Genomic DNA, 18445 nt, shown 5'->3' on the forward strand with positions numbered 1-18445 from the left:
CAATTTGGGCAAAGCACGCTATTTTTCGACACTGGATCTTAAATCAGGATACCATCAAGTCGTACTAGCGGAGCGCGATCGCGAAAAAACTTCTTTCTCGGCAAACGGAGGAAAGTATGAGTTTAAGAGATTGCCATTCGGCCTCAGGAACGCCGCCGGCATCTTCCAAAGAACGATCGATGACATCCTACGGGAACAAATAGAAATAAAAATAAATTTTGCTATGTTTATGTTGACGATGTGATCATCTTCTCGCAAGACGAGGAGGCTCACATCAAACATGTAGATTGGGTGTTAAAGAGCTTACAAGAAGCTAACATGAGGGTATCGATCGAGAAATCGCGTTTTTTTAAGAAAAGCGTGAGCTTTCTCGGGTTCATTGTCACCAGTAACGGTGCAACAACGGACCCAGAAAAGGTAAAGGCCATAAAGGAATTTCCAGAGCCTAAGACGGTATTCGAAGTCAGATCGTTTCTGGGCCTCGCAAGCTACTATAGGTGTTTCATCAGAGACTTCGCTGCTATAGCAAGGCCCATTTCAAACATATTAAAGGGCGAAAATGGAACAGTTAGTAGGCATAGATCGAGGAACATTCAGGTGCATTTCTCTGAGTCCCAGCGAGAGGCGTTCCAAAAGCTGCGCAATATATTGGCATCAGAAGATGTCATGCTCAGCTACCCGGACTATAAGAAGCCATTTGATCTAACGACAGATGCTTCAGCCTATGGTATAGGTGCGGTGTTGTCTCAAGAGGGCCGCCCTATAACAATGATTTCAAGAACTCTTAAAGGCAGTGAAGCCAACTACGCGACCAACGAGCGTGAGTTATTGGCCATCGTTTGGGCCCTGGTTAAACTGCGGCATTACTTGTATGGAGTGAAAGATATAAATATCTTCACTGACCATCAGCCGTTAACATTTTCTGTGTCGGAATCAAACCCGAACGCTAAAATTAAGAGGTGGAAGGCCCGCATAGACGAGTTCAATGCTCGTCTATTTTACAAGCCCGGTAAAGAGAACCTGGTAGCGGACGCCTTGTCCAGACAGCAGCTTAATGTGCTGGAACAAGAAGAGCCCGAATCTTGTGCAGCAACGATTCACAGCGAGATGTCTCTCACCCACACAATCGAGTCGACAGGCAAACCGTTGACCTGCTTCCAGAACCAGATAATACTGGAGGAAGCACGTTTCCAGTCTAAGAATACCTTTATTCTGTTCGGGAATAAAAGCCATGTGACCAAGTGGCGTCAACTTCGTCTGCAGGGAGTCTTTATTAGACATAATCGTCCCAAGGGGCGTAAACGCTTTCTATTGCGATTTACACACGCTCGCAATGATACAGGATGAGATAGTGCGGAGGTTCGCAGCCACGAAGTTCTGGCTTTGCAGGAACCGTGTCGTAGACGTACTCAGAATCGAAGAAAGAAGGGAAATCTTAACTGCTGAACATAATAGGGCGCACAGAGCAGCACAAGAAAATGTAAAGCAGGTATTGTCGGAATACTATTTCCCCAAAATGGCCAAGCTGGCCAACGAGATCGTGCAGAATTGCAGGACTTTGCAAGGGCAAAGTATGACAGGCACCCGAAAAAACAAGAACTCGGTGAAACGCCAATACCGTCACATACAGGGGAAATGTTGCACATCGATATTTTCTCTACTGACAAAAAGTTTTTCCTCACTTGCATCGACAAGTTTTCTAAATTTGCCGTCGTACAACCAATCGCTTCGAGAACTATTAAAGACCTGAAGCCAGCGCTGCTTCAGATCATGAACTTTTTCCCAAGGGCAAAGACCATTTATTGCGACAACGAACCGTCGTTGAAGTCGCACACGATCGTGTCCATGCTGTGTAACAACTTTGGTGTAAGCGTTACAAACGCACCACCACTGCACAGCACCTCCAACGGGCAGGTGGAGCGTTTCCATAGCACGTTGCTGGAGCTAGCCAGATGCATAAAGATAGACAAGGGCTTGAGTGATACGGTCGAAATAATAATGTTGGCCACTACCCAGTACAATAGGTCAATTCACTCGGTCATCGACAGGAGACCGGCTGACATCGTCCTAACACACCCCGAGGAGCCACAGCTAGAGATCCACAATAGGATCCAGAAGGCTCAGACCGCGCTGAGGGCCAGAGAAAACGCCTCGCGGCGAGAAAGTGTTGGTAAAATCCAACCGAAGACTCGGCAACAAGCTCACGCCGTTGTGCGAAGAAAAAGCTGTAGAAGCGGACATGGGGACCACGGTCCTTATTGAGGGGAGGGTGGTCCACAAGGACAATTTAAAATGACGCGCTCGGCAGCGTGGTCAGTGTTTCGCTTAATTTTAAATTTTTTCTAGCCACTTGGCCTAATTTTTAATAGATCTAAGCGTAGCGCCATCCGCGCACATTATATTCTTAAGCATTTTTATTATTATTGGTGTTGGGTTCCCCTTGTCGACAAAATAAAAAAATCAACCATTTAAACTTTCACCCACAGGACCAATCTTATCCTTCTCGTGTCTCTATCATTGGCATCGGCTCACATCACCGATTATTCGCGCGCCAAATACATTCCCATAGTCGATGGCCAGATCTTGGTGTGCGAGAATTTCGCCTACGTGAGGCACTCCGCGAATCTTTCGGAGTACGCACGGGTAGTAGAGGAGACGGTCGGTCTGCTTAGCCACTTCCCGCAGTCACACATGAGAAATTTGCTGAATGTAGATTCAGCACACCTCCGGGACTTGCTGGATGCGCTGGGCGCGCACCATCGAGTGGCCAGAAGCTTGGACTTCCTGGGCTCCATACTAAAGGTTGTAGCCGGTACACCTGATGCCAGCGATTTGCAAAACAGTAGGGTCATAGAGGCGCGATTGATAGACGCGAACAATAGGCAGATAGAAATCAATACAAAAATCCAGAGTCAAATTAATAAATTAACTGCCACCACTTAATCCTCAAAACAGCAAAAGCGTCGCAAATTGACTCCGGTCATTTGTATGAAACGTTGCTCGCGAGAAATAGAATGCTCATGATGGAGCTTCAAAATTGAATGTTGGCCGTGACACTTGCAAAAATGAACATTGTTAGCCCAAATATTCTTGATCACGCAGATTTGAGTTCAGTTTGGCTAGAGGAGCCCACCAACACCCCCATAGGGGACCTCATGTCCGTATCGTCCGTAAAGGTTCTGCAGTCCAATAACGCATTACACTTTATCATCAAATTTCCGATAATTAAGTTCGCCTGTAAGAAAATTACTATTTTCCCCGTCAGTCACGAAGGAGCCATGCTACGTTTAGATGATGGCATTATCGCAGAATGCGACAACGAGATCCACACCGTCAAAGCTCGCACCGCATCAACTAGCGCCACCTTCTGCCAGCTATCATCAGGCAGCTCTTGTGCGAAAGAACTCCATGCAGGCGGCGAGGCACACTGCGAAATACAACCCAGCAGCCTGGACCCCATCACCTATGTAGATGAGGGGATCGTCATCATCAACGACAGGGCCGCCAAGGTACAAGTGGACAACGGCTCTGAAATCTAGGTGCATGGTACGCATCTTGTTACCTTCGCCCGACGTGCCGTCATTAACGGAACCCTGTACGTCAACCAGAACGGGATCCAGAAAAGAGTACCAGGGGTACCAAAATTCCCTCTGCTGAACATCACCTCCCACCAAAGCGTGCTCAGTCTCCCGTACCTTCGTCGTCTAAATGAAGGTAACTTAGAGACAATCCGGAGGTTCAGAGAAGAATTCGACGCCGAAAGACCCCAGCGAGTGGCACTGACCGTAGCAGCATCATGTTGCCTCCTATTATGTGTTGCCATTGTGGGCTGGCGCGCATGGAAGGCCAAGAGGTCCGCAAGACAACTGAACGTGGCGATTGCGGAGTTAAGGTCGGCCGAGGGCGGCCTCCGTCTTGAGGGGGGGGGGGGGGCTAGTTAACCAAAGCTAACGTCGCTCCCACGGGCGTATGAAATACGACAACATCGGCATACTGCAACGTAAGCATTATGCCGGATGTCGATACGTAGCCGGCAGACACTGCAGATTTGCGTGGCCGCTACGAATATGAGATCGCAACAATGTGTTTCGTTTTCATGCTAGCTCCTAAGTTTGAATTCTTGTATTTTATATTCAGTTCTGATTTTGTCTCCGACGGTACAGCTCCGCTTAGCTCGGTATAATAAAACATTAAAAGTAACTCCTAATCTTTTATTGTCACGGCTCCGCCTGACACTTGGTTAGTAAAAGCCGCCCGCGTTAACCGCCGGCCAACCCTTTTTCTAATTTGCACACATACAGTTGTCTGCTATCACGGTATGCGTAGAAAAGAGCTGTTCGCTGTAGCGCTCTCCGCTTTCGCGCTCGCGAACAAAAATTCTTGAGAGCCTGGAGCCACCTCTAGAGCCACGGCGAAAAAATCACATCTTGTTATTCTAGTGTCTTTGCTCATACTATGAAGAGCGTCATCAGACCTAACTATATCCTAATTTAAAAGGTACATTTGTAGTGGCCAAGGTAGACCAGGAGATCGATATAAACTCAAAACATTAAATAATAATCGAACTTATAAATATTCTCATGAATCTTTGTGATATATGCCTGAGAAGAACCACAGTGTTTGAAGATGAAGGCGCAGAAGACGCCAGTGATCAAGCCAGTGAGGGCTGTGATCTTGAGAATGACTAAGAATTCGAAAACCTCCAGACCTATTCCAAATGCGACTTTCTCTACCTAATGGGTGCCCCAGTTATTTGGTTGGCCATTTTGTTGCAGTTAAGTTTAAATTTGGTAACTGTTGGTGGTGTGAGTTCGTTGGCCGGCTTATAGACTGCGTCATCTGGATCCCACGTATGTTGACCGGATTGTCGAGTTGTAAGCTAGGCTAACAAAAGATGGACTGGCGCTTATAGAAAAATGTATTGAAAATCAAGAAGAAGATAAAATTATGAGTGATTGATTGAAAGTTGTTGGTAATCCGCATCTCATGGCTTAAATGTAAAAAGTGAAATATTTTAAATATTTGTATTGGTTTGCTTTGAAAGCATAAAGAATGAAGAACAACTTTATATTTTGAAAAAAAAGAAAAGAGAATAAGCCTTTGAAAAATTCTGTTTAATTTTTCTTTGAAATGAAAAAAAGGGGTTATAATAAATTAATAACGATGACCGATATTAAGGGATTGCTAGCACACGATGATGTGTGATAGGTCAGGAAGGCCGCGTCGCAGGTCATTTACATTTAACATTTCTAGCAATTGCGTGGTTCTGCTTGGCACGCGCCATGCAGGCGCCTTTTCTGTTCTTTTGATGAGCGGCAGAGAACCGTTAGAGTTTCTGCCGAACGCGGGTAGGAGCGGGGGAAGTAGATGTCTGCACGAATAACGGAAGCGTACAGAAAAATGCAGTTTGCATTAGTATTGGTGTATGCGGACTAGAATAGGTCTCCAAAATGTGTTGATATTGCGTGTAGAGTTGAGAACTACGCATAATTCTGATTTTGTGAAAAGAGATTTTCGATCATTGCGCAGAACAGACATGCTTCGCTTACACGCCAGAAAACGTTGCACAGACAATAACGAGAGTAATGAAGAGGAAGAAGGGCATCCTGATGACTCTTCGACATGTACTTTTCAAGGCTCTTGCTGAGTCGTTGCAAGAGTCGTCGACGTCTTCTTCATCTTTTTCCGTTTAGCGGCTGCTGTTGTTTTTTTAATTGGCCGCGCTTTGGCTCACGCAGCCGTTCTACACCGCTCGTGGTCTTTACTTTTCAGATTTTACCTGATAAACTTTTTAGCGCGTTTTTGTCGTACGTGTGTGCGTTGTACTGGAAACTGCTATCCGTGCTGCGCTTCTCTAGATCCGTTAGTTCTTTGCGTTCTACTTCTACTTTTTTTTACTGCGCATTTTCGGCGAAATTGCTGTTCTACGTTTTGCTTTTGTGTGGTCACTCCTCCTGCCTGGGTGAATGTCCTTTTTGCCTCTGCTACTGGGGAATCCACGTCAGCACTCCAAAGGTTTTCTACGGGCTGACAGAAAATGTGATCACCGATGGGCAATGCTTTTGCATTTTCCTCTTTCGGAAAATCCATTTTTTTCAAACAGTTTTACTATATTGCCGACCGTGATTTTTTTTTGTTTTTTATTAACTCACGGGAATTTCTTGGGCACAATTTAACCAACGGATTTTTTTTTTACCAAAATTTTGATTTTGCTCTGCGACTTTTGTCTGTCGTTCGCGTTTATTTGTTGGTCCCTGTTCGGGCGCCGAACAGTTACAGTTATTTTCCTTTAGTTTTGTAGATCGCAAGCGACCGTTTATTGTAACTGATCATTTGAAACTGAAACTAACATACCAAATATATTCCAAAGTCCCTAGCAATCATGTGGAGGCGTCAGCAGCGTCGCAGCGGAGAAGTGCTGATGTCGCACTTTAACCGTTCGTTGGCGTTAATGGCAGCGGAGACTATGCAGACCTCTGGTCAGCATTTTGAGCACTTGTGTTTACCCAGAAACAATGCTGAAACACTAGATGTGGGGCAATCACTTGAAGGGCAATAACTTATATATACCATGTCATCACAGTTTTAACAACCACTAACCTTTTGGAGCTTACTTTCTTCGTAAGTTAGGGCTTCAGAAATAATCTTCAAACTGATGTCATCTAGACTGCCTTTAGTAAAGCATTTGACTCTGTTAATCATTCTCTTCTAGTTTCCCTGATAATCTTTTAAATTGGATTTTAAGTATCCGAATTGCAGGATGAAACGGGTTTTAAAAGTTATTTGGCACTATGCGCCCACTTTTTTGGTGACGGTCCAAATTGATCTCTTCCGCTCGCTTACGCTGAGAGCGTAAGAAATCTAAAAATAGAATTTGCTTGATTGTGTGAGTAAAAACAGGAGACGAGAACGCGTATATGTGTGCGTGTTGTGCTAGAAGACGAAGAAGATTTTCGGGTCGAAATCAATTCTGATCGAAGAAACGAATTTACATATTTGGGGAGTTTTGGGCAATTTCGTAGCAATATGAAGAAATTGCGTGGTTTTAAAAAATATCAAATTGGATTAAAAATAAAAAATAAAACTGAAAAACAACTGAATGAACAAAATAAAAATTTTATAAAAATAATACGTAGTAGAAAATAAAAATTTATAAAATAAATCAATTCTGATCGAAGAAACGAATTTACATATTTGGTGAGTTTTGGCCAATTTCGTAGCAATATGATGAAATTGCGCGCTTTTTAAAAATATCGAATTGAAATATTTCTAAAAAACAAAAAAAAAAACTGAAACCGAAACCGAAAAACAACTGAATCTAATGTGCATTTTAAATAATATATTAAGTGAAATTACTTAATAAATATACTAAATAATTAAAGCAAATACGAAGGAAATTATTATAACTACTGTAATTTGAAACATAAATTTTCCAAAAAGAAGACATTACATTGAGAAATAAATATTTCATAAAAATAATACGAAGTAGAAAAAAAAATTTATAAAATACAAAAAACATGAAAACTGTTTATTGCAAAAGTCATATCAAAAAGAAATATTCTATTGTCTTTGCTTTCGTCATTTCTTGAGGCACAAAGAGCGGACACAAGAACTCAACAATCATTTCCTTATTAATTTTTCACACGCCGCAAGATGAATACTTTAATGGCAAATTTTCTAATATAAAGTCATTTTTGAAGTTTATTTTCTGATAATATGTACATAGATTTGGCTATTTTTAATCTATTTTGAAATAATAATAACGTTAAGGCAATGCAAAACAAGAATTTTTCGCATGGTGTTAATCGATCAAAAATAATATAGATTTAAAGTCTAAGAACTTCTAAGGTGAAGGGCAAAGGTCAAATTTACAATGCATGAGCATACGTGTGCACACATACAGTTGTCTGCTATCACGGTATGCGTAGAAAAGAGCTGTTCGCTGTAGCGCTCTCCGCTTTCGCGCTCTCGAACAAAAATTCTTGAGAGCCTGGAGCTACCTCTAGAGCCACGGCGAAAAAATCACATCTTGTTATTCTAGTGTCTTTGCTCATACTATGAACTTAGACACTGATAGTTCAATTAAGGCAGTGAGGTCTGTTATATCGTAATTCCACTCCCGACTTATCGCTGACCAAGGTCGTAGTTTTCGGCATTCCGTGATTTCTGCTCAGCACAGAAAATGGATATACATTTAATTGCCACAGTCATGTCAATGGCCAGGTGGAGCGAGTCATAAGTACTCTGAAGTCCATGCTGACCGTAGTTAAAACTGGCCCGGGATCTTGTCAGGATTCTTTAGATGAGATTCCGCTGGCCCTTAATAGCACACCCAATGAATTACTAAAGTCAGTCCATTAGAGATACTTATTTGCAAAGAAGCAACGCCCTTTAATCTTACACCTGTTGTAAATGAAGAAAATATTGTCGATGTTGGCTTAGTTAGAGGAATGGCAAAACGTAACACGGTAAACGATGCCAAAATTGATAAAGATTCGATAAAAATAAAGCTTCTATTTTAAGAAGCATGTTTTGCTTAAAATGAAGAGCGTCATCAGACCTAACTATATCCTAATTTAAAAGGTACATTTGTAGCGGCCAAGGTAGACCAGGAGATCGATATAAACTCAAAACATTAAATAATAATCGAACTTATAAATATTCTCATGAATCTTTGTGATATATGCCTGAGAAGAACCACAGTGTTTGAAGATGAAGGCGCAGAAGACGCCAGTGATCAAGCCAGTGAGGGCTGTGATCTTGAGAATGACTAAGAATTCGAAAACCTCCAGACCTATTCCAAATGCGACTTTCTCTACCTAATGGGTGCCCCAGTTATTTGGTTCGCCATTTTGTTGCAGTTAAGTTTAAATTTGGTAACTGTTGGTGGTGTGAGTTCGTTGGCCGGCTTATAGACTGCGTCATCTGGATCCCACGTATGTTGACCGGATTGTCGAGTTGTAAGCTAGGCTAACAAAAGATGGACTGGCGCTTATAGAAAAATGTATTGAAAATCAAGAAGAAGATAAAATTATGAGTGATTGATTGAAAGTTGTTGGTAATCCGCATCTCATGGCTTAAATGTAAAAAGTGAAATATTTTAAATATTTGTATTGGTTTGCTTTGAAAGCATAAAGAATGAAGAACAACTTTATATTTTGAAAAAAAAGAAAAGAGAATAAGCCTTTGAAAAATTCTGTTTAATTTTTCTTTGAAATGAAAAAAAGGGGTTATAATAAATTAATAACGATGACCGATATTAAGGGATTGCTAGCACACGATGATGTGTGATAGGTCAGGAAGGCCGCGTCGCAGGTCATTTACATTTAACATTTCTAGCAATTGCGTGGTTCTGCTTGGCACGCGCCATGCAGGCGCCTTTTCTGTTCTTTTGATGAGCGGCAGAGAACCGTTAGAGTTTCTGCCGAACGTAGTCTGTTCGCGGGTAGGAGCGGGGGAAGTAGATGTCTGCACGAATAACGGAAGCGTACAGAAAAATGCAGTTTGCATTAGTATTGGTGTATGCGGACTAGAATAGGTCTCCAAAATGTGTTGATATTGCGTGTAGAGTTGAGAACTACGCATAATTCTGATTTTGTGAAAAGAGATTTTCGATCATTGCGCAGAACAGACATGCTTCGCTTACACGCCAGAAAACGTTGCACAGACAATAACGAGAGTAGTGAAGAGGAAGAAGGGCATCCTGATGACTCTTCGACATGTACTTTTGAAGGCTCTTGCTGAGTCGTTGCAAGAGTCGTCGACGTCTTCTTCATCTTTTTCCGTTTAGCGGCTGCTGTTGTTTTTTTAATTGGCCGCGCTTTGGCTCACGCAGCCGTTCTACACCGCTCGTGGTCTTTACTTTTCAGATTTTACCTGATAAACTTTTTAGCGCGTTTTTGTCGTACGTGTGTGCGTTGTACTGGAAACTGCTATCCGTGCTGCGCTTCTCTAGTTCCGTTAGTTCTTTGCGTTCTACTTCTACTTTTTTTACTGCGCCTTTTCGGTGAAATTGCTGTTCTACGTTTTGCTTTTGTGTGGTCACTCCTCCTGCCTGGGTGAATGTCCTTTTTGCCTCTGCTACTGGGGAATCCACGTCAGCACTCCAAAGGTTTTCTACGGGCTGACAGAAAATGTGATCACCGATGGGCAATGCTTTTGCATTTTCCTCTTTCGGAAAATCCATTTTTTTCAAACAGTTTTACTATATTGCCGACCGTGATTTTTTTTTGTTTTTTATTAACTCACGGGAATTTCTTGGGCACAATTTAACCAACGGATTTTTTTTACCAAAATTTTGATTTTGCTCTGCGACTTTTGTCTGTCGTTCGCGTTTATTTGTTGGTCCCTGTTCGGGCGCCGAACAGTTACAGTTATTTTCCTTTAGTTTTGTAGATCGCAAGCGACCGTTTATTGTAACTGATCATTTGAAACTGAAACTAACATACCAAATATATTCCAAAGTCCCTAGCAATCATGTGGAGGCGTCAGCAGCGTCGCAGCGGAGAAGTGCTGATGTCGCACTTTAACCGTTCGTTGGCGTTAATGGCAGCGGAGACTATGCAGACCTCTGGTCAGCATTTTGAGCACTTGTGTTTACCCAGAAACAATGCTGAATCACTAGATGTGGGGCAATCACTTGAAGGGCAATAACTTATATATACCATGTCATCACAGTTTTAACAACCACTAACCTTTTGGAGCTTACTTTCTTCGTAAGTTAGGGCTTCAGAAATAATCTTCAAACTGATGTCATCTAGACTGCCTTTAGTAAAGCATTTGACTCTGTTAATCATTCTCTTCTAGTTTCCCTGATAATCTTTTAAATTGGATTTTAAGTATCCGAATTGCAGGATGAAACGGGTTTTAAAAGTTATTTGGCACTATGCGCCCACTTTTTTGGTGACGGTCAAAATTGATCTCTTCCGCTCGCTTACGCTGAGAGCGTAAGGAATCTAAAAATAGAATTTGCTTGATTGTGTGAGTAAAAACAGGAGACGAGAACGCGTATATGTGTGCGTGTTGTGCTAGAAGACGATTTTCGGGTCGAAATCAATTCTGATCGAAGAAACGAATTTACATATTTGGGGAGTTTTGGGCAATTTCGTAGCAATATGAAGAAATTGCGTGGTTTTAAAAAATATCAAATTGGATTAAAAATAAAAAATAAAACTGAAAAACAACTGAATGAACAAAATAAAAATTTTATAAAAATAATACGTAGTAGAAAATAAAAATTTATAAAATAAATCAATTCTGATCGAAGAAACGAATTTACATATTTGGTGAGTTTTGGCCAATTTCGTAGCAATATGATGAAATTGCGCGCTTTTTAAAAATATCGAATTGAAATATTTCTAAAAAACAAAAAAAAAACTGAAACCGAAACCGAAAAACAACTGAATCTAATGTGCATTTTAAATAATATATTAAGTGAAATTACTTAATAAATATAGTAAATAATTAAAGCAAATACGAAGGAAATTATTATAACTACTGTAATTTGAAACATAAATTTTCCAAAAAGAAGACATTACATTGAGAAATAAATATTTCATAAAAATAATACGAAGTAGAAAAAAAAATTTATAAAATACAAAAAACATGAAAACTGTTTATTGCAAAAGTCATATCAAAAAGAAATATTCTATTGTCTTTGCTTTCGTCATTTCTTGAGGCACGAAGAGCGGACACAAGCACTCAACAATCATTTCCTTATTAATTTTTCACACGCCGCAAGATGAATACTTTAATGGCAAATTTTCTAATATAAAGTCATTTTTGAAGTTTATTTTCTGATAATATGTACATAGATTTGGCTATTTTTAATCTATTTTGAAATAATAATAACGTTAAGGCAATGCAAAACAAGAATTTTTCGCATGGTGTTAATCGATCAAAAATAATATAGATTTAAAGTCTAAGAACTTCTAAGGTGAAGGGCAAAGGTCAAATTTACAATGCATGAGCATACGTGTGCACACATACAGTTGTCTGCTATCACGGTATGCGTAGAAAAGAGCTGTTCACTGTAGCGCTCTCCGCTTTCGCGCTCTCGAACAAAAATTCTTGAGAGCCTGGAGCTACCTCTAGAGCCACGGCGAAAAAATCACATCTTGTTATTCTAGTGTCTTTGCTCATACTATGAACTTAGACACTGATAGTTCCATTAAGGCAGTGAGGTCTGTTATATCGTAATTCCACTCCCGACTTATCGCTGACCAAGGTCGTAGTTTTCGGCATTCCGTGATTTCTGCTCAGCACAGAAAATTTTTTTTTTTTTTTATTTTACTTTGCTTTTATTTATTGAATCTTCTTGTATAAGAACTAACAATAAGTTTAAAAATCTTAACTATAACAAGTATTTTTTGAACAGTTGTATTATTTTTCCAACTGTTCTATGTTTAAACGGCCCTAATAATTTATTCGCTGGGTTGGTAGGTCCTTTCGCCGGAGACGGGAACGGCTGCTGAGCTGGATTAGACCTCGCGCTAGGTGGTTGGGGTGCGTGTGAAGCTTGCTATGGTATTTTTCCTTAAGTTCCGTGATTGCGTTGGTAACTGATGGGATATTTAAGTCTCTTTGGATGTTTTCACTCCGAACGTACCACGGTGCCCCAGTGATGGTTCTCAGAATCTTTGATTGTGCTCGCTGAATGATGTCAATATTGCTGTTGCTGGCATTGCCCCATAACTGTGAGCCATAGGTCCAGATTGGTTTCAATATAGAATTGTAGAGCAAGACCTTGTGATCTAGGCTGAGCGGAGAACCAGAGTTGATGAGCCAGTGTAAGTTGTTGGCTTTGAGTTTAAGTTGGGTTTTTTTGGCTTCAATGTGCCTGCGCCATGTGAGTCTTCTGTCTAGGTGTACTCCTAGGTACGTTACCTCGTCTGCTTTCGGGAGTGGTATGCTGTTCAACAAGAGCGGAGGACAGTCTTGTCTGTTTAGCGTAAACGTCACGTGCTTGCATTTTTGCTCGTTTACTTTTATTCGCCAGTCAGAGAGCCACTTCTCAATGTCGATGAGGTACAGTGCCAACTGTGCTGTAGCTTGGATAGGGGACCTTGAACGGCTAAGGATAGCTGTATCGTCGGCAAATGTGGATACCGTTAAGCGACTATTTGTAGGGATGTCGGCTGTATAGATGAGGTATAAGGTTGGCCCAAGAACGCTGCCTTGGGGGACTCCAGCCTCAATTGTATGAACAGTGGAAGTGGCAGTGTTGCACCGCACTGCAAACTTTCTGTCATAGAGGTAAGACTTTAGAAGTTTGTGTGTGCTTTCGGGTAGGGATGTTTTAATTTTAAACATTAGGCCGTCGAGCCAGACTTTGTCGAATGCTTGGGATACGTCTAAAAATACTGCTGTACAGTATTCGCGATATTCAAATGCAGTTCTTATTTCCGTTGTAATACGATTCACCTGTTCAATGGTTCCGTGGCTTTCGCGAAATCCAAATTGGTGGGCTGGGATTATATTGTGGTATATCAGATGTTGATTAAGTCGGATCAGCAGGCATTTTTCGAATAGTTTCGAAATGCATGAGAGTAGACTTATTGGTCTGTAAGATGAAGCGACTGTGTGGTTCTTACCAGGCTTTGGAATCATTATGATCTTCATCATCTTCCATCGTTGTGGAAAGTAACCAAGTTTGGTGATGGCATTAAAGAGCTTGGTTATGTAGCGAACTGCAGAATGTGGCAGCTGGATGATCATTTCCGGTGTTATAAGGTCGTAGCCGGGGGATTTTTTCGGGCTGAGATTGTCTTTGATTATTTTAGTTATTTCTTTAGGACGAAACACAATTGGGGTGTGTTGCTGATGGCGGTTTACGGGATAGGACGGTAGCGCGAATGTGCTAGTAGCCTGGTTTGGCGTGAACACATTTTGTAGGTGAGCGGCAAATGTGTTGGCTCTGTCTTCATCACTACGGGCCCAGCCACCTGATGAATTCCTTATCGGCAAAACGGTTTCAGTCGGTGGGCGAAGAGTTGAGTGGGCTCGCCACAGTGACTTTTGTTTTGTGCCTGTTGGTGTGAGTTGCTCTATGTATCGGCGCTGATCGTCGTCCTCTTCTTGTTTCAGAGCGTTGGCCAGTTTCCGTGTGGCTACTTTTAGCTTTTGTTTTGCAGTTGGGGATCTGGAAGATTGCCATTCTCTGCGTAAGCGACGTTTTACGTGGACGAGTTGCTCGATTTGTACGTTGGTCTTTTTTGAATTAATTGTATTATTTGTTATTTTGGGTGTTGCAGTAAGAGCTGCTGCAGTAAGGATGGATTGCAATGCACACGTGCAGCTCTCTATATCAGATTCAGTATTGAGTTTTGGGCTTAGCTCAATATGTGAACTTATATATTTTTTATACCTGAGCCAGTTTGTTTTGCTAGAGGTCAATCTGGTTGGTGGTTTCACGTTTTCTGCGTATCGGCGGAGGTGAATTAGTACAGGCGAGTGATCAGATGAGAGATCCGGCAGACATTCAGCTTTAACCAAACTGCGGGAAATATTTTTCGTAACTGCGAAGTCGATCAGGTCTGGCAGCTTATTGAGGTCTGATGGCCAGTATGTAGGACTCCCGGGGGAAACATGGTCAAGTTTATTAGTGGCTTTTATTATCGTCTTATAAAGCTGTTTTCCTTTTGGGTTCACAAGTCGCGATCCCCAGTGAGTATGTTTAGCGTTGTAGTCGCCTGCTGCAATGAAGTGTGGCCCTAGTGCTTGGAAGAAATCCAGGAATTGAGCTTCTAATACTGTGAAACGGGGGGGGCAGTATACGGCCGCTAGTGTAAGGAGAGTGTTGTCATCCAGCTGAATGTTGATAGATGTGGCCTGAAGATGATTTTCCGCAAATTCTTTGTAAAAGTGGTGCTTCATACGGTTCCTTATGAGTATGGCGGTGCCACCGTGTGCTTTTCCGTCGGGATGATTTGTACCGTAGAAATGGTAGTCTCTTATTTGAAAATTGTATTTGCTTGTGAGATGAGTTTCCGAAAGAAGCATTACGTCGATATGCTTCTCATGTAGGAATTGAGCTAGCTCAAGTTTGCGCTGTGAGACGCCATTGGCGTTCCACGTAGCTATGCGTAAGGTAGCCATTATTTATTTGATTGTTGGGCTACAAGCATTTGTATCAAAAGGTTTTGATTACGCATCATGTCTTGAATGGTGGTCTTCATAAATGTCATAAATTCCATCATGCTCTGTTGTAAGGCTTGCATCATAGCTTCAGTTTTTGTTTCCTGCTGCGCAGCTGGGTGATAGTTTTGTTGTGTGTCTAATTTTGTGTGCACTTCATGTGGAGTTCGGGAGTTTTGGGTTGGAGGCGTCATACCTGATTTTAAAACGTTAGCAAATGTTGTCTTGTTAGTGTTGAATGTAGGCCAGGGAGCGAAACTAGCTGCTTTCGAGAAAATTACTTCAGGATTTGTCTCTGATGGTATCAGGGTAGCTGATCCTTGGTGTGCCCGCGCCGTGTTCATTCTTTTGTGAAGACGGATTTTCAGCTCTTTGTAGATTGGACAGCCTCTGTAGTTTGCTGTGTGATTGCCCCCGCAGTTATTACATTTTTTCTCGCATGCATTTTCTTTGTTAATTTGACACTGTTTGGAGTCGTGGAGATCTCCACAGACTACGCACACCGGGCGAAGTGTACAATATGACCTCGTGTGGCCATACTCTTGGCAGTTTGTACATTGTACAGGAGCGTTGCGTTTGTGCGGCTCTTCTACCGTGATCCTACGGTGCAAAAGGAGCTGGAGTTTGTAAATTGGGTGAACCTCGTTTTTTCTAGGAGGCTTGTTTTCTGGTTCAAGCTCAATCTTGAAGAGTGGTTGGGGCTGCCTGTTTCTGTTTTTGATATTGAACACGTTTTTGGCGTAAAATCCCTTTTCCTTTAGCGCCTCAGTTATCTCTTCGGGCGTAACATCAGACTCAATGCCCTTCAGGACTACTTGCAGGCCCTTGCTGCTTTTAAGCTGGTAGGTGTAGAAGCCTATTTTTTGTGCGGTAAAATAGTTTGTGACTTTTCTGTAGTCGTCCTCCGTTTTCGTCTGAAGTTTGATTTCGTTGATAGTACCTCTTACGAGGGGAGTTATATGAAAGCTATCTTTCCCAATAAGGCCAATCAAAGTATTTACAAGACGGCTTGTGCTCTTCTCGCGGATGTATATTGGCGGAGGCTTTGTTTTCTTCGGTTCGATATCAACGGATCCCAGCGGCACGTCCTCAGCGGTATCTACCAGCAAGGCAAATCTGTTGGTATTTGCAGGGGCTACATTTTTGATCAAGGTAGAGTTATCGCGTGTATTTTTCGGCTTGTTTCCCAAATCTGAATTTTCCGGGCTGAGCTTTCGCTTTATTGTAATGTAGCGGTCCATTCCAGTCTGCCTGGTCGACCCAGCTTTTTTGTTTACGTTTTCGTTTTGTTTTGCTGGCAGTGCAGCAGTACCGTTTATTGCTAGCGGTTTTGCTTTCGCTGACTTAGTCAGACCGTGAGCGGGTGCAGCCGATGACGAGGCAGAGCGGGCTGCCGGTCCCTCTCCAGCTGTTGTTGTTGGAGGTAGCGGGGCTTCTGTCGGAGCCAATAGAGCGGGAGAGCAGGAGCGCGCTCTTTCTTGATTTGTTGGTAGAAGAAGGTTTCCTGGGCTATGGGTTATTGACCGCTCGATGTCTGCGTTTGGGATTGTCGGTGAGACGTAGGAGAAGTACGCGTTGTTGCGCTGAATTGAGAGTCGGCGTTCGTCATGCTCGCGCTGACGCTGGGCGCGAGTGTCATTCTGACTCATAGTTTTATTATTTAAGATAACAATTCACTATGTATTTAAGCGATCTTGCATCGCATAGAGCGTCTCTTTCGCTTTCAGATTTTTTATTTAGTTTATTTTATTTGGCGTTCACTTCACTCAAAACAACCGATTTTGTGCGGAGCACGATAAAAACGTCTTCACACGTCGGCGATCGAACAGAAAATGGATATACATTTAATTGCCACAGTCATGTCAATGGCCAGGTGGAGCGAGTCATAAGTACTCTGAAGTCCATGCTGACCGTAGTTAAAACTGGCCCGGGATCTTGTCAGGATTCTTTAGATGAGATTCCGCTGGCCCTTAATAGCACACCCAATGAATTACTAAAGTCAGTCCATTAGAGATACTTATTTGCAAAGAAGCAACGCCCTTTAATCTTACACCTGTTGTAAATGAAGAAAATATTGTCGATGTTGGCTTAGTTAGAGGAATGGCAAAACGTAACACGGTAAACGATGCCAAAATTGATAAAGATTCGATAAAAATAAAGCTTCTATTTTAAGAAGCATGTTTTGCTTAAAATGAAGAGCGTCATCAGACCTAACTATATCCTAATTTAAAAGGTACATTTGTAGCGGCCAAGGTAGACCAGGAGATCGATATAAACTCAAAACATTAAATAATAATCGAACTTATAAATATTCTCATGAATCTTTGTGATATATGCCTGAGAAGAACCACAGTGTTTGAAGATGAAGGCGCAGAAGACGCCAGTGATCAAGCCAGTGAGGGCTGTGATCTTGAGAATGACTAAGAATTCGAAAACCTCCAGACCTATTCCAAATGCGACTTTCTCTACCTAATGGGTGCCCCAGTTATTTGGTTCGCCATTTTGTTGCAGTTAAGTTTAAATTTGGTAACTGTTGGTGGTGTGAGTTCGTTGGCCGGCTTATAGACTGCGTCATCTGGATCCCACGTATGTTGACCGGATTGTCGAGTTGTAAGCTAGGCTAACAAAAGATGGACTGGCGCTTATAGAAAAATGTATTGAAAATCAAGAAGAAGATAAAATTATGAGTGATTGATTGAAAGTTGTTGGTAATCCGCATCTCATGGCTTAAATGTAAAAAGTGAAATATTTTAAATATTTGTATTGGTTTGCTTTGAAAGCATAAAGAATGAAGAACAACTTTATATTTTGAAAAAAAAGAAAAGAGAATAAGCCTTTGAAAAATTCTGTTTAATTTTTCTTTGAAATGAAAAAAAGGGGTTATAATAAATTAATAACGATGACCGATATTAAGGGATTGCTAGCACACGATGATGTGTGATAGGTCAGGAAGGCCGCGTCGCAGGTCATTTACATTTAACATTTCTAGCAATTGCGTGGTTCTGCTTGGCACGCGCCATGCAGGCGCCTTTTCTGTTCTTTTGATGAGCGGCAGAGAACCGTTAGAGTTTCTGCCGAACGTAGTCTGTTCGCGGGTAGGAGCGGGGGAAGTAGATGTCTGCACGAATAACGGAAGCGTACAGAAAAATGCAGTTTGCATTAGTATTGGTGTATGCGGACTAGAATAGGTCTCCAAAATGTGTTGATATTGCGTGTAGAGTTGAGAACTACGCATAATTCTGATTTTGTGAAAAGAGATTTTCGATCATTGCGCAGAACAGACATGCTTCGCTTACACGCCAGAAAACGT

The 18445-nt window shown here is 41.8% G+C and overlaps 1 annotated feature.

Annotated features, from left to right (window-relative positions):
- Positions 1-4288: part of a mobile genetic element that runs on past the window's edge.
- Positions 4289-18445: the final 14157 nt, after the last annotated feature.

This window comes from Drosophila melanogaster, chromosome 3L, assembly GCF_000001215.4.
Source record: "Drosophila melanogaster chromosome 3L".
NCBI lineage: Eukaryota > Metazoa > Arthropoda > Insecta > Diptera > Drosophilidae > Drosophila > Drosophila melanogaster.